Below are 14,032 nucleotides of genomic sequence, written 5' to 3' on the forward strand. Positions count from 1 at the left end.
TTTTTCCTCCTGATGGGAAACAGGACTCTCCGTCGGTCCAGAATCTCTCTCGGATATTGGTCGTTTACTCCGAAGTTGGTCCCCTTCAGTTCGCGGCCCTGGTTCTTCACCTGCTCCTTCTGTTTGAAGCTGACGAACTTCGCTACGATGGGTCTTGGTCTGCTGGACCCGGGTTTCCTCCCGCCGAGCCGATGGACTCTGTGAAAGGAGATGTTTTTCACTGTTTCCTCCGGGAGCTTCAGGTGGGTTTTGATGAAGTTTTTCACCGTGGTCTCGGGGTCCTCCTCCGTCTGCTCTGGAATCCCTGCAAACACCAGGTTCTCTCTCATGCTCCGCGCCTGCAGATCGATCACCGTTTCCTTAATCTTCTTATTTTCATCTGAGAGACGGGTCAAGCCCTCGGTGAGGGATTTTACCGTCTCTCTGAGACCGGCATTTTCTGCAGCCAGACTTTCCACCTGCTTCTGGCTGAATTCTAATGATTCACGTAGCGCCTGGAACTCTTTGTGGAGAATTTCTACCAGACTCAAACGCGCATCAAAACTACTGAGTTTCTTATCTATGGAGATCAGAACATCTGTTGAGTCGTTCCCCGGTGGTGAAATAGCTCCAGGTGAATCCTCATTTCGCTGTCTCTTGGATTTAGATGAGGTGGAGGGGGTGGAGGTGTTGTTTGGTTTCCCCATGACGATTCTGTCGTAACAACGATCTATAAAATCTGTCAGGCTGGCCAAATCCTCCCCGCTGTGCTCCAGAGTGTACCTTTTAAAGACACTATAGTCCTACTTTAAAGAATATTTTGATTAAGTTGGCACAAAATACAATCGAATGAAAGTAGAAATGTTTGGGCGCGCCTAGTTTGAATCTGCCGTCTCCCCCGGAACTACGTCACCTACAGCATTAGCGTCACTTACCTGCCACCAGAAAACAAACTTTCTAAAACACATCAACATTCCCTCCAACCACAGGACAGTGTCATACATGCACATAACCAACATAAACACATCAGATATTTTTCATTACAACATCTGCTTGTTCCTGTAATCTAGAAAAAACAAGTTATTATGAAATGACCAGACTATACGACTGGATCCTGAAGGCCACTGCTCCGGTATCACCCCTGTGAAAGCCGCCATCATCAGCAGTATGATAAGATGAACTAAAACAGCACATGCACCCGTATCCATGGTGATAATATCCTTCCTGTAAAAATTTATCCCAGAATGTCATAAGTGTCAAAATCATGTTTGATTTTTCAAAATGTACACACACATATTCAAAAGCGATTTAGTATAGACGTCTTTTCCTGTAGATAGATCCACATCATCAGTCCTGCTTATCAGGAAAATAAAGGTGTTTCTGGTTAATAACATCAGAGTAGCAGCATTATGAAACACAGCATCCATCCCTGTGTGGAAGCAGAGCAGCATCCTGGAGAAAATCCTGCTGGAAGGAAAAGGTCGAGTAAAGTCCGTCAGTTCGTTCAGGTCAGTCAGAACTTTGTCAGTTACGTCACTCGTTCTGCAGAAAAGCCAAATCAGAGCAGGTAGATTTTCCCTGCATGTAGGAGGATCCATAAAGGCCAATATCACATAGTTTTGGAAAGACATGAAGTCTGCTGGAGTTTTCTTAATCAATTTAATAAACTCCGAGATGATAAGGACATTAAATCAAGTTAAATTGCTTTTAATTATGTGTCCATCATCAGCCCAAATTTGCTCGAGCAGCTTTTCGCTTTTGTTCTTTTACAATTTCTTTATTTTATTTTCCAAGAGAATCAGTTTAAAACATCCATGGATATCAGATTATTATGAAATAGTTTGTATTTTTCTCCAGGTACATCTCTGTATTAATTCTTACAGTGCACCTTCCCATGTTATTTCAAATAGCAACAACAACCCAAAAAACTATTTTATCTATATTAACGTAGGTTTGTGGAGCTAGTTTTTAAACTTTCCCTTCTTTTACTTTAACTAATTTCCATCTGGTTATTTGGTGACTGTTAAAAGAGGAGCTCCTTAACTTTACTTTAATTTTTTTTTTTTTATTTATTATTCCCATTTATTAATCAACATTTTCTCAAAGTGCCCGGGATTCATTTATTCGTTTTTAGACAGATTTCAGATCTTTAGTTTGCTTGGTTGAAATATAGATCAGGCCTTCAGTGTTTATTCTTTAAAGTAAAAATAGCACGTATTTTCCCTTTTTTATAGATGTTTGAGACCTTGATCTCAAAGAGCCATGTTATCCATTTTAACTTAGCAATATGATAGAGCAATACCAAAGAAAATGATTCCAGTATATGTGGATGTGGCTGCTAATAACCCCTAAATGCAGCATGTTATGTTCACACATGAGACCACGGCTCAAAGTTATTATGCAGCCTTTTTAAGAGCAAAATGGAAGCTGTTTCTGGTTTATTATAAATTATAGGTACCAAGATATTCAAAACCTTAACTTAACCCAACTGTGAGCAAAAATAAAATAATCGGGACCCAGAGACACACGAGCAGTTTTGGTGCGAATTACGCACACACTTAAAGTTGACAGGAAATCAGGGAAGTTGCCGTTTGCATCACCACACAGAACCAAGCAGGAAACTGCTGTTCGGTATTTGGGGGCCTTTACCCCTCTGGCAGGAAGGTTTTACTCACTCTCACTGCTTCAGCTGTAGGACTGAGAGAAACCATCTTATCAGATCCTGGGTCAGCGGTTAGACGGGGTAAAGGGGGGTGTCCTTCAAGCTGGATTCGCAGCAGAAGAAAAACATCACTGCAGGTTCAAGAGGGATAGAACTCCAGTCTTCGGCCTTCTCACACACACTCGACAACACGCTGACGTCATCAGTCACACCCATCCATCACCCTGCAGCCACACAGACTCAGAGTCACACACATTTACACCAGCCGGCTCACATACATGCATTACCCCTGTTTCACTCACATAGCTGTAGGGAGGAACATGCGGGATGCGAAAGCAGGAAGCATCCCTTCTGTTCTCCTGTCAGACTGAACACAGCTGCAGCCACGTGCTCATTCCACTTTACAGATGACACCTTTAAAGTTTCTGGAGAATGATTAAACCATTGTGTTTCAAATCTCTCATCGGGTTCCCGTGAGATGTTAGCAATGCACACACAGTTCTGAGCAGGGCTGGAGACAGAGGGGGAAAGATTTTTACCTCAGTCAGCTGCTGCAGAAAAAATTTGGCTCGGGAACTCCCAACGATAGCACACAGGATTCCCCAGGGGGTGTGTCCATGCTGTGATGACGGAGTCAGGGTTGGCCATAACTTTCACTCCATCAGGAGAAGATGTGAGACAAATGTTTAACCGACACATCAAATCTCAAACCAAAAAGGTTGACCGGACCAACTTCAGACAGCAGAAATAAATGTTTAAATTTACACCCCAAGAGTAAATTACACCCAAGGGGTGCGGTCAACCATTTCTTTCACGGTGGTCCCAGACGCAGAGATTGAATGCACAAAATTACCAGACATCTTAAGCGGCACAGGAAACCCAGAAGCCCTCAACTGATCTAATTGCACCAGAGTCTACCATGAATTCAACGGTCTTACCCGACACCTCGACTTGTAGGTTTGGGAAAATCTTGTAGGCCTCAGCCGTTAAATGCGTATTTTCGCTGCTATACGTCTTCGTCGGTATGCATCTGCTTTCGAGCACAGAGATAAGCATGGTTAATTTAGTCAAAGTCAGAGGAAACAGCAAGCGTCTCTTCATTGCAACAGAGCGAGGGAAACTGCACGTGTTCATCAGTGTTGTGACCTTCAGCGGGTGTGTGTGGTGTGTGTGTGTGTGGGAGCTGGGTGTGTGTGTTGTGTTATCTGTAGTTTGTTTTACATTGGGTGTCTGTGTGCTTGCAGCAGAGCAGGAGGAAAAGGAGAGGAGAGCTTTCATTTACTGGGTCAAAACTTTGTGTGTGTAAGTTACGTCACCCAGAGATGTGGAGCGTCCCCCGTGATCCATCATTGGCTGCTTCCCACCCAGTCAATCTGAAGGGGCAAGTTGCCGGCCCCCATTTTGCAGGCGACGCGGACCCTCAGCCTTCCAGTGTCCCAGCTGTCCGCAGATATGACATGCGTCGTGATGGCAGCCACGTCCTCGAGAACCACGCCCACGTCCACGTGGGAAGTCACGCCGCCTGGCCCCGTTTTGTTTTGGACCAGACAGAGCTGAATACATTGTCATAGCAGCCAGGTGCAGCTCTTTGTCCCCCCTCAGCAGCTCCAGCAGCAGAAAAAAAAGGAAACTCATCAGCAAACTTTGGCCCAGAGGCCAAAGGGGCAATTGGGTCGCGATCTTCAGCGACCTCGGTCTCCGTCCATGTTCGGAAGACCAGAATGGGTCCCAGTCGGACCAGTCACTTCGACCATGAGGCATGAGTGAGTGGTGGAATCAGAGTTCAGGCCATCTTTCCTCAGGGTCACAATGGAGGTTCTGCTGCTTTTGTGAGGGGCTTTGGACTTTTTCTTTTCCTCTGTGGTCTGTGGATCGGGCTGTGGTTCGGCCTTGGGCAGGTGGCGGGACTGGGGGTAGGCAATCCAAGTCCGGATCCGGAGACGCTCCCAGCATCGTCAGGTCTGGGCACAGGAATGAGGTGTTCTGGCCCCTCGGGCCCGATGGTGGACATGCAGGTAGAGAGGATACAATGAGTTAGTTTTCAGCTGAGAAAAGTGAGACACAGCAACAGAGGTTGTCATTCGCTTATCATGGCTGTTGTCAGGTCGGTGCAGGTCAGTCTGTGGAAGGTCAGTAAGTTTTAGAAGAACTCTGGCGTTCTGTTTTCTCTGCCGACGCTCACATTCTGCGAGCCAGTTTGTTAAAGCCGCCTGATGTTTTCTAAGCGGTCCCAATCTGAGACCCTCACCCGTTTCTGTGATTTTAATTTGTCCCTCATCCTATCTAAACCTTCTTTAGTTATTTTTAATGCTTCCGGGCTCAAAGAGCCTTCGGCTGGAAAAATACCATTCTGGATCTACTCCGCACACATTTCCACACACACCTTCCCATACTTACGTTCCATGAACTCAAAGAGTTCACCGCGGGGCGTCGCCGGTGTTTTGGAGCTACATTACCCATGTTTACGCTTAAGCACGGGGAGGAATATTCCCACACCTTAGACTACAGACGTCTCTGTAGAATACGGAATAACGGCTAATCCGTCCGCCCTATCTCACTGCTTTCCAGTGAGAGACCCACTCACACCCTTGTGAAGGGATTTTAACCTGCCCCAGATCTCCTAATGAGACCTTCAGGCCCGCTTCTAGTCTACGGAGCTCCCAAAATCCCTTGTGAAGGGATTTTAACCTGCCCAGATCTCCTAATGAGACTTCCAGGCCTGCTCCTAGTAAGCGGAGCTCCCAAAACCCCCGGCTGCCCGTCTTCCTACTTTTCTAAAAAGGGAGAGATGTGTGTGTGTGTGTGTGCGTGAGAGCAACCCAAAATCCTAGAGTAATTTCTCACTCACCAGACTTCCTTGACGGCAAGGATGGAAGATGTTCGAGATCCTGGCGGGCCAGTAAGGAGATCCACGAGGAGTCCCCCAGTAAACAAAAGCTGAGACGTGCTCAGGTTGATCAGACACCCGTCGTAAAACCCGAAACTGACCACGCAGGAGCACTTCTGACACCAGGTTGTTGAGGCAAAAAGTTACTCTGTCAAGGAATGAGGAGTCTGGTTCTGAAGTGAAAAATGATTACAAGTTTATTGAACACAGGATTAAAATACAAGGAATAGAATGAATAGGAAGAATAGAAAGAATAGAATCGCAATTCCTGAGAGACTGCTCAGAGGTCTGACAGCACAGAGATCTGAACAGAATCTGATAAGAAACACACAGGCAGCATCTTTTAAGCAGAATGATCACGTCACAGCACATCATGAAATACAAACAAAGAGATTGTCTGTTCCTCACACAGGATTAGACACTTCAGCAAACCTAATGAGCTTTTTCAGTTTATTGAGCACGTAAACAACCCCAGTGACATTAAGACAGGATGCCCGGCTGGGTCATCCTGAGGCGCCTGGCTGGTATCAGATAAGTCACACAGGTCAGAGCGAACTGTTCTAAAGAATGCATCCACATTTACGATAGCAACAGGCTACTCAGGATTAAACTCAATTACCAAGAACTTAAACAAGCTGTTTACCCTGAGAGTGATCAGTAGACACAATATAATAAAGGGAATAATATGAAATTTCCCCAACAACTGTTTACATTTTTACTGATGTGATGATACAAAGCTAGTTAAAAATTTGCTGTTACTTTTGTTTTTTTAACAGCAACAGCAATGCTTCGACAGAATGTCTGTTATGTGGGATATCTTAACAGACTGCTCCTTTTACTGAGGTTTACAGCAGTTAAGAATGTTAAAGGGATTTGGGAGGAGTTTGACATCCACAAAAAACATGGAAGTTTCTTCAGAGAGGGTAACTTATGCAGTTTGCAGCATTTTTCTCACAGGCCACTTTATCAAACTGAACGTTAAAGCAAATGTCATGGCAGGCATCACCTTTGCTACTGTTCGGTTTGCTTGTTCTTTACGTAGCTGAAAAGCCAATAACTTACTAGCCCGATTTCCTGACTCATAATACCTTTCATTTACAAAACGCAAGGCTCCCTCCGCTTTATGTGTCAATAAATCATTAAGGGTTTGTCTGTTTAGGGAGAGAGACTTCAAAATGTTTTTATTTGTCTTCTTATGCTCTATCTGTAATTCAAAAATGCGTTGCTCTAATCTTTCTTGTTCTTTGTCTCATTCTTTCTTTACTTTAGATGAAAGTGCAATCAATTTTCCACTTAACACAGCTTTCGCAGCATCCCATGAAGTGGAAACGGAGACTTCATTGTTGTCATTATGTTCCATGTAATTCTTCCATTCTTGTTTCATATACTGGACTTCTTCCGGGTCATTCAAAAGAGATATGTTTAACCTCCATGGGTTAATTCTTTTATCCTTTTTCAGTTCATTGACATAACAACTGGAGCATGCCCAATACTGTTATAGGTTCTATGTGGCAGACCACAACATTGTAGGTATCCTTTTTCAATAAGTAAAACATGTCAATTGTGGAGTAGCTGTTGTGCACCCTTGAGAAAAAAGTGTAGTCTCTTTCCTTTAGATGTTTATGGCGCCATATGTCTGTTAATCCTAACTCATCGACATTGTTACGTAAGACCTTTGCTTTCCTTAATAGTTGACCCTGCTCAAGTGGTTGTTTATCCAATTTCTAATTAATTATACAATTAAAATGACCTCCCACTATCAAGAAACCTTCTGCATGCATAGTTAAAATAAAGGAAGTTTCTTCCAAAAGTCCTGGGCCATCCTCATTTGGTGCATATAAATTTAAAATTGTAACTTTGATTTCTCCAATTGTGCCTACAATCATGATATGACGTCCTTTTTTATTATCATATATTTTATCAGCAGTAAGTCCCACTGCTTTGTGGCATAGAATGGCAACACCTCTTTTACTGCCCTCTGCACAGGCAGAACTGAAAACCTGGCCCACCCAGTCCCTCCTGAGTTTCCTGTGCTCTTTATCATTAAGGTGGATCCCCGGAACTGAAGTAAGGCAACTGAGCAATTAAGCTTCTTCAACTGTGACATAATCTTTTTTCTCATTAAATTGACCCCATTTATGTTATAACTAATAACATTTAAAGTATTAATTGGTCTTTATGGTGAAACTATGACAAACACAAACATTGTCTGCCATGAGCCGCTGAACATTACCAACAAACAGAGAACAAAATTTGTCTAACTATGAAAAATCTTCATAGACGTCCAATAAGCCAGTAGTCGGCCCTTGAAAACAGAACAAATAGTCAATAACTATAAGGGCTTCCCACTCCCGGTGACTGTTGGCAGAGCCGTAGCTCTCTGGGCTTGGAGCCATAGCTCCAATGTGGTTTCAAGTCTTGTTAGGGAAAATTTTAGGTCACTGAAGGAGCCGCTACTTTCTTTTCGGAGCTTACGAGTGTCCGCTAGCATCTCTGGCTCGAGGTTTGCATTAGCCTCCCCATTGCTTTTCAAAGGCGCAGCTTCAACCAGCTGCTTAGGCCCCACATTACTGTCTTCGTTTTTTCCTCCTTTAGAGTTTATACCCGTCGTTTTCTGTGTCGAGCTCATCGCTGTAGTTAGCTTGTCTTGTAATCTCGTCTTCACTTATCGATTTATCACTTTTAATCGGCTATTTTCCATGGCTCATTCGGAGCAGAGAGTTCACCTGCCGGTCTCGGCCATGACGTAGGCGGAAGTCCCGGTTAGATGCATTTGTTGTTTTGTTTAACTAATTATTGCTTACCTACTGCAGTTCCTGCCGCAGTGACAGAATAATTATCTGGGGAAAGCTAATATGACAGCTGCATCATTACACAGAATGCAGTCGGTGGCTACTGGCTGACACTTTATTCTCCTGCTGTAGACTTATTCTGTCTGTATGGGTTTTGAAATGTGTTCTGTAGTTTATGCTTGGCGGGTGCTTTCCGACCTCATTTTGAGTCAATCCAAATAGGCTTGTTTACAGTATTTACCATATAATGCAAAACAAGAGAAAAGGGTTTTTCAGGAGCAGCAGAGGAAAGAAAAAACAAGGTAGAGAGCGAGAGGACCTGATGTACTGTACAGATTACAGTATCCATTACAGTGGCTTTTTTTTCTCAACTCTAGCAAAAAATTGTTTGTGATATTTATGTCAGCAACTTTGTGTGGATGTCTGTATTGAGGTGTTAATGAACACATTTTTTACAGATTTCTCTCTACTATTCTATTCTACAATCATTTAGCAGACGGTTTTCTCCAAAAGCAACACAGATTTGAAAGTGGTTAGACAGTAGTGTTAAGGGTCTTGCCTAAGGACCCAACTGGAAAGTGTTAATATTCATCGCCTGAATAATTTGAACTCCAGTCTCCTGCAAGGAAGATGGTTGCCCTGCCAACTGAGCTATCCAGCCTCACATGTCATTAGTGGTCACATGTTGTTGTATTTGGGTCATTTATCCCATTCATTCCTGTGTTTTATGATGTGTACATGAAGTGTGGATATTTTGATATAAAACCTTCCTGCTTTGCTGCCGTGCGGACGCTTCCTGCTTTGCTCTCCTTTCTGCTTGCATTTTTCTTCTTTTTTTCTTCTTTTTTCTTATCTTTACCGGCAAGAAATTTAGGAACAAGGACTCCTGGTCACTTATAAATCACTGGAACGAATATATTTTTGATAAATTTAGTTAAATTGCCATCGGAGAACTAGTGGAATGATGTCTCCTAACCCTGCAGTATCAGTGAGCTGCACTGAGTGTGAGCAACTTTCTTTGAGGATAACACAGCTGGAGAAGAGGATTGAAACACTGCAAGACATTCGTGTGAATGAAGAATTTATTGACTCTGTAGTAGCTTCTGTACATGCTACTGAGTTGTCAAATGGATTGAGTCACATCTTCATACGCGAAGGCATGTCGAATGTGGAGCCTGCCGCTACAGACCTGGCTGATACACTTCCCTGGATGTGTTCAAATGACATTGGAATAGCTGAGGAAAATCCCAAACCAGACCATCAGACTGATCTCTCCTTCTGGAACAGTGTTGGTGCCAGACCAAAGTCCTCAACCCCGGCCAGAACCTGGTCTGATGTTGTTCGTCGCAGAGGTAAATCCAGCAGGAAATTTAAAGCTCCAGTACTCACTCCACCACCTGAAGTCTCACTGCATAATAAATATGATGTGTTGAGTCATATTAAAATGAATGATGATGAATGTAATGCAAGGATTTATCAAAATTCAAGAAATAGCCCTAAAACTCAGCCCAGGGCTAACCAGACCAGGAGGAGAGGCCAAAATCCCACAAACAGGAGAACTAGAGAAGCTATCGGCACCTCCACACAAAAACAAATAGACACAATTCTGATTGGAGACTCCATAACAGCATGTGAGGATGGCAAAGACCGAAAATCTAACACTTTTTGATACATCAGTCAGGGAACTGACAGAGATCTTTAGACCATTCTGCCTTCACATCCAGATGGTATGAAGATTATTGTCCACACAGGGTCTTTGGATATTCTGAGGAGGAAAATTGGCTCTGAGATCCTGAAGAAAGACTTTTCTCTGCTGTTGGAGAGACTGTGTCAGTTGGGAGCACACCATGTTTACATTTCAGGACCCATTCCTACAGCAGGTAAAGGGATTGAACTTTTCAGTAGGCTTCTTGGCCTGAACACATGGTTATCAAACGCATGTATCACCCATGGGATAAAGTTCATTGATAACTTCAGTATCTTTTGGAACTGTAAGGAGCGATTCAGACCTGATGGTGTGCATCCAAATCTAACTGGATGCAGATTACTTGGTGCACACTTGCGTCATGCTGTTGGGACGGCAAACCCAAACATGAGTGTACAGATAAGAGCGAAGGACACAGCAGAGAAGCGATCAACTCCCAGCTCTCCCCCCTCACCAGACCCTCTTCTCCACATCACCCAAGGTCTTAAAAGGATGTCTCTATCCCGGACCGGACCCCAGCGACCACCATCTACCAAGAAATACAGGGCTCCCCCTCCTCATCCTCCTATTAGATCATCTGTCCTGACCCAGCAGGGCACGGGAGGAGGTTCCCAGAGCAGCAGAATTCACAACAAAGATAACATGCCATGATGCGTTCAGGGTCCTTGCTGTAGTTTTGCTACTACTGACAGCTGTTCTGAGATCAAGCCTGGACCCAGTAGGATTCCTGTGTTAGTTAGTAAAATAAGGAATCAAACACGGTCAGCTTGTGGGGTGAATCGATCTAATCTGTTAACTGTACCTTGTATAACTCAGAATACAACAGAGACCAGAGGAAACTTCATAAAGCTGCTGTACTAAATGTTAGATCTCTGTCCAACAATCACTGTTTAGAATGACATCATTTCTCACAGTTTAGATTTTCTTTTTCTGACAGAAACATGGTTAACAGAAGACACAAGTGCTACAGTTCTTAATGAAACAGCACCCCCTCATTTTAGTTTTATGAATAAATGTCGAAACGGGAGGAAAGGGGGAGGAGAAGCTGCCTTATTTAAAGATTCATTCCAGTGTAAAGAGATTTCATTTGGTGACTTTACTTCTTTTGAATATCTTAGTTTTATTTTAAGGGGCGTTCCTAAAATCCTATTTCTAATCATCTACAGACGTCCAGGACACTGTGTAAATTTTATTGATGAATTTTCTGAATTATTGTCGGTTATCTCTACTGATTTTAACCATTTCATCTTAACTGGGGATTTTAACATTCACATAGATAACATGACGGATGGTAATGTCAAGGAATTTTGTTCCATATTGGATGTTTGGTTTGTGGCAACATGTAAAAGAACCGACCCACATTCGAGGTCACATTCTGGACCTGGTTATTTCAAAGTGTGTTGATATTTCTTCTGCTGCGGTCACTGACTCGGCCTTGTCTGACCATTTTTGTATTTTGTTTGATTTACTGATCACTCAGAATGTCCAACCAACCTGCTCCTCGGTTAGGAAGAGGTACATTAATGAAAGAACAGGTGCTAAGTTTGTGGAGGCCATAGCTATGTTACCAACAACCAGAGCAGAGTCAGTTGATGGACTCCTGGATCATTTCAATCTGAAAATCTTGAATGTAATGGATGCTGTTGCACCGATAAGAATCAAGAGCACTTTGATCAAACAGAAAACACCATGGAGAAACACCACTGTGGTTACCAGCCTAAAAAGAGAATGCAGAAAAACTGAGCGGAAATGGTGGAAAAATAAACTTCAAATTTACTATGAGCTGTACAAACAAAGCCTGCGTAACTATAACAATGAGCTGTGCAAGGCCAGAGAGCTGCATTTATCTGAAATGATTAACAGGAATGTCAACAATTCTCGCACTCTGTTTGCTATGATTGAAAAACTTACAAAACTTCCTATACAGATAAGCCCAGAGCTCCTTTCCACTGAGAAATGCAACCAATTTGCCAACTTTTTTAGCCAAAAAATTAAAACAATTAGGCAAAATATTAATTCCACACAGTCAAACAAGAAAATTAGTCTGTGTCTAAAACCCAGAAATAATTCTGATGTCATGTCACAATTTAAAATGGTTGATTTAAAAGTCCTGCAAGAAACAGTTTGGCATTTGAAATCAACAACATGCACTCTGGACATGATACCATCCGACTTTTTAAAAACAGTTTTTACCTCAGTAGAAAGTGGTCTCCTACTGATAGTTAACAGCTCGCTGGCATCAGGCATTTTTCCCAAGTCACTAAAGATCGCTGCTATTAAGCCTCCTAAAGAAAAGGACTCTAGACGCCTCTATAATGAACAACTATAGACCGTCTCTAACCTCTCTTTTATTTCCAAGATTATTGAGAAAGTTGTATTTCACCAGCTTCATGACTTTTTAAATGAAAGTGGAAATCTTGATAAATTTCAGTCCGGCTTCCGACCTCATCACAGCCCTGAAACAGCTCTGGTCAAAGTGTTAAATGACATTAGGTTGAATACTGATTCTGGTCAAGTATCAGTCCTGGTTCTGTTGGATCTCAGTGCTGCGTTTGATACTGTAGATCACAGAATCCTGTTGCACAGGCTGGAAAACTGGGTTGGACTTTCTGGAGCGGTCCTTAACTGGTTCAGGTCCTATTTAGAAGGCCGGAGTTATTTTGTTACGATCGGCAGCTATGAATCCGAGCGAGTGGCCATGACTTGTGGAGTCCCCCAGGGGTCAGTCCTTGGACCTCTTCTGTTCAACTTGTATATGCTCCCATTGGGTCAAATATTACAAAACTATAGCATTAGTTATCAAAGTTATGCAGATGATACACAACTTTATGTGTCTCTGTCACCAGATGACTGCAGTCCAATAGACGTAATGTGTCAGTGTCTGGAGCAAATAAACACCTGGATGAGGGAGAATTTTCTCCAATTAAATGAAGACAAAACTGAGATTATTCTGTTTGGTAGCAAAGAGAAGAGGGTCAGCATTGGCAAACACCTGGAGACTCGGGCTCTTAAAATTACCAACCAAGTTCGTAACCTGGGAGTGTTGATAGACTCAGACCTGACTTTCAGCAGCCACATCAAAGCTTCACTAAGAAGCTTTTTACCAGCTCAGAAACATCAACAGAATTAAAAGTTTAGTCTCCCAGAAAGACCAAGAGAAACTCATCCATGCATTCATCTCCAGTAGACTGGATTACTGTAATGGTCCTTTAACAGGACTTCCTAAAAAGAACATTAAACATCTGCAGTTCATCCAGAACGCTGCTGCTAGAGTTTTAACCAGGACTAAGAGATCTGAACACATCACACCAGTTTTGAAATCTGTACACTGGCTTCCAGTCAGTCACAGAATAGATTTTAAAACCCTTCTGCTTGTTTACAAATCCCAGAATGGTTTAGGCCCAGAATACATCTGTGATATGTTAAGAGAATATAAACCTAGCAGAGCTCTTAGATCCAAAGACTCTGGTCAACTAGTCCAGACCAGAGTCCAGACCAGGATCCAGATCAGAGTCCAGACTAAACATGGAGAAGCAGCATTTAGCTGTTATGCTGCAAACAAATGGAACAAACTGCCAGTGGAGATTAAACTTTCCCCAAATGTAGACATTTTTAAATCCAGGTTAAAAACTTTTCTTTTTCATGCGCCTATGCATGAACTCTGCACGGTAACTTTTTTTTAACTTATCTTGCTTTTAATTATTTTAATGTAATTTATTATTTTATTGTGATTATGTGTTGATTATGTGTTGATGCCTTTTACTATTCTAAATAATCTGTAATGTCTTTGTTTTATGTAAAGCACTTTGAATTGTCCTGTACATGAAATGTGCTATACAAATAAACTGCCTTGCCTTGCCTTGCCTATAAAAACTTTTTTATATATTTTGCAACTGGCAGTTCCATGCAGGTCATCATAAGTTTGTGTTTTTATTGTTTCATGAGATCTGACGGCTGTCTGAGTCAGGTCAGGATCATGATACTGCATAGCAAAACCCCTAAGTGGC

At 42.6% G+C, this 14,032-nt stretch overlaps 1 protein-coding gene and 1 long non-coding RNA gene across 2 annotated transcripts in view; both read left to right on the forward strand.

Annotated features, from left to right (window-relative positions):
• Nucleotides 1-14,032, forward strand: part of LOC121655192 (coiled-coil domain-containing protein 85A-like) — a 79,282-nt gene that overhangs the window by 47,178 nt on the left and 18,072 nt on the right. The gene's annotated exons all lie outside the window — the stretch shown is intronic.
• Nucleotides 1,546-9,366, forward strand: LOC121655205. Its single transcript, XR_006013095.1, has 3 exons — nt 1,546-1,623; nt 7,999-8,007; nt 9,354-9,366. It is a non-coding gene; the product is annotated as an uncharacterized LOC121655205 (long non-coding RNA).

The sequence above is a fragment of the Melanotaenia boesemani genome, chromosome 16 (genome assembly GCF_017639745.1).
Source record: "Melanotaenia boesemani isolate fMelBoe1 chromosome 16, fMelBoe1.pri, whole genome shotgun sequence".
Taxonomy (NCBI): domain Eukaryota; kingdom Metazoa; phylum Chordata; class Actinopteri; order Atheriniformes; family Melanotaeniidae; genus Melanotaenia; species Melanotaenia boesemani.